The 3253-nt window shown below is 38.3% G+C and overlaps 1 non-coding gene across 1 annotated transcript; it reads left to right on the forward strand.

Moving 5' to 3' along the window:
* Nucleotides 1-1210: 1210 nt before the first annotated feature.
* Nucleotides 1211-1314, forward strand: LOC130943163 (small nucleolar RNA R71). Its single transcript, XR_009071694.1, has one exon. It is a non-coding gene; the product is annotated as a small nucleolar RNA R71 (small nucleolar RNA).
* The last annotated feature ends 1939 nt before the right edge of the window (nucleotides 1315-3253 follow it).

A 3253-nucleotide genomic window follows, 5' to 3' on the forward strand; every position in this document is an offset into this window, starting at 1 on the left:
AGAGAGGCATGAGGTTTACACTTGACCCTAAGTCACACAGAGCCTTCTTGAAGGTCATGGTGCCTATGTACAAGGTATTGAAAACTTCCCAGGATCTTGTCTCTTTTGAGGTAATTTCTGCCTAGACAAGTCATCCAGTTCTTTGGTGAGCAAAGGAGGTTCATCCTCCCAAGTCTCATTTCCAAATAACTTGTCATTTAGCTTCATGATTGCTCCAAGGTATTTAGCAACTTGCTCTTCAGTGACATACTCATCCTCTTCAGAGGAAGAATACTCATCAGAGCTCATGAAAGGCAGAAGTAAGTCCAATGGAATCTCTATGGTCTCATTTTGAGCCTCAGATTCCCATGGTTCCTCATTAGGGAACTCATTGGGGGTCAGTGCACGCCCATTGAGGTCTTCCTCAGTGGCGTTCACTGCCTCTCCTTCCTCTCCAAATTCGGCCATGTTGATGGCCTTGCACTCTCCTTTTGGATTTTCTTCTGTATTGCTTGGGAGAGTACTAGGAGGGAGTTCAGTAACTTTCTTGCTCAGCTGACCCACTTGTGCCTCCAAGTTTCTAATGGAGGATCTTGTTTCAGTCATAAAACTTTGAGTGGTTTTGATTAGATCAGAGACCATGGTTGCTAAGTTAGAGGTGTTCTGCTTAGAACTCTCTGTCTGTTGCTGAGAAGATGATGGAAAAGGCTTGCCATTGCTAAACCTGTTTCTTCCACCATTATTGTTATTGAAACCTTGTTGAGGTCTCTCTTGATTCTTCCATGAGAAATTTGGATGATTTCTCCATGAAGAATTATAGGTGTTTCCATAGGGTTCTCCTAGGTAATTCACCTCTTCCATTGAAGGATTCTCAGGATCATAAGCTTCTTCCTCAGATGAAGCATCCTTAGTACTGCTTGGTGCATTTTGCATTCCAGACAGACTTTGAGAAATCAAATTGACTTGTTGAGTCAATATTTTATTCTGAGCCAATATGGCATTCAGAGTATCAATCTCAAGAACTCCTTTCTTCTGACTTGTCCCATTGTTCACAGGATTCCTTTCAGAAGTGTACATGAATTGGTTATTTGCAACCATTTCAATTAGCTCTTGAGCTTCTGTAGGTGTCTTCTTCAGATGAAGAGATCCTCCAGCAGAGCTGTCCAAAGACATCTTGGATAGTTCAGAGAGACCATCATAGAAAATACCTATGATGCTCCATTCAGAAAGCATGTCAGATGGACATTTTCTGATCAATTGTTTGTATCTTTCCCAAGCTTCATAGAGGGATTCTCCATCCTTCTGTCTGAAGGTTTGGACTTCCACTCTAAGCTTACTCAATTTTTGAGGTGGAAAGAACTTTGTCAAGAAGGCATTGACTAGCTTTTCCCATGAGTCTAGGCTTTCTTTAGGTTGTGAGTCCAACCATGTCCTAGCTCTGTCTCTTACAGTAAAAGGGAATAGCATAAGTCTGTAGACCTCAGGGTCAACCCCATTAGTCTTGACAGTGTCACAGATTTGCAAGAATTCAGCTAAGAACTGATGAGGATCTTCCAATGGAAGTCCATGGAACTTGCAATTCTGTTGCATTAGAGAAACTAATTGAGGCTTAAGCTCAAAGTTGTTTGCTCCAATGGCAGGGATAGAGATGCTTCTCCCATAGAAGTCGGGAGTAGGTGCAGTAAAGTCACCCAGCACCTTCCTTGCATTGTTGTTGTTGTTGTGTTTTCGGCTGCCATGGTTTTCTTCTTTGAAGATTTCTGTCAGGTCCTCTACAGAGAGTTGTGCCTTAGCTTCTCTTAGATTTCGCTTCAAGGTCCTTTCAGGTTCAGGGTCAGCTTCAACAAGAATGCCTTTGTCTTTGTTCCTGCTCATATGAAAGAGAAGAGAACAAGAAAATATGGAATCATCTATGTCACAGTATAGAGATTCCTTGAAGTGTCAGAGGAACAGAAAAATAGAAAGAAGAGGTAGAAGAATTCGAACTTAATTAGATAGAGTTCGAATTGTGCATTGAGAAGGAGTGGTACTCCATAAATAGAAGGATGTGGGAAGAGAGGAAGAAATTTTCGAAAATCAAGTGAAATATTTTGAAAACATTTTTGAAAAACTTTAATTGATTTTCGAAAATCAAAAGTGGGAAAGAAATCAAGTAATTTTTGAAAAAGATTTTGAAATTAGAAATCAAAAAGATATGTTTAAAAACTGTTTTGAAAAAGATGTGATTAAAAAGATATGATTGAAAAGTTATGGTTTTAAAAAGATATGATTGAAAAGATATGATTTTGAAAACAATTTTAAAAAGATTTGATTTTAAAAATTAATGACTTGCCTAACAAGAAAAGATATGATTCAAACATTAAACCTTTCTCAACAGAAAAGGCAACATACTTAAAATGTTCAATCAAATCATTAATTGTTAGTAAGTATCTTTGAAAAAGGAAAGAAATTGATTTTGAAAACATTTGATTGAAAAGATTTGATTTGAAAAAGATTTGATTTTGAAAAACTTTGAAAACTTGAAAAAAATTGATTTTGAAAACAAAATCCTCCCCCTTGTGCCATCCTGGCGTTAAACGCCCAGAATGGTGCACATTCTGGCGTTTAACGCCCAATGCACTACCTTTTGGGCGTTAAACGCCAACCAGGAACCCTGGCTGGCGTTAAACGCCAGTCTGTCCTTCTTCACTGGGCGTTTTGAACGCCCAGCTTTTTCGGTGTAATTCCTCTGCTGCATGTTCTGAATCTTCAGTTCCCTGTACTATTGACTTGAAAATAGAACCAAGATCAATTAAACAATGCATGCAAGACACCAAACTTAAAATAGACACTAGACTCAAACAAGAAACATAAAATATTTTTGGTTTTTATGTTTTTTTAATTTTTTGTGCTTTTTCGAAAATTATATAAAATAGAAAATAAAGGTTTCAGAATTCTCAATTTGGATTCCAGGAATCATTGCAATGTTAGTCTAAGACTCCGGTCCAGGAATTAGGACATGGCTTCATAGCCAGCCAAGCTTTCAAAGAAAGCTTCGGTCCAAAACACTAGACATGGCCAATGGCCAGCCAAGCCTTAGCAGATCATTGCTCCAACAGCAAGATGATAGAAATCAACAAGCTCTTGTGATGATAAGTTGAAACCTCGGTCCAATAAGATTAGACATGGCTTCTCAGCAGCCAGACTTCAACCAGATCATCATGAAACACTAGAATTTATTTTAAGAACTCTGAAGAAAAAAAATACCTAATCTAAGCACAAGATGAACCGTCAG

Source organism: Arachis stenosperma, chromosome 7, assembly GCF_014773155.1.
Source record: "Arachis stenosperma cultivar V10309 chromosome 7, arast.V10309.gnm1.PFL2, whole genome shotgun sequence".
In the NCBI taxonomy this organism is placed as follows: Eukaryota; Viridiplantae; Streptophyta; class Magnoliopsida; order Fabales; family Fabaceae; genus Arachis; species Arachis stenosperma.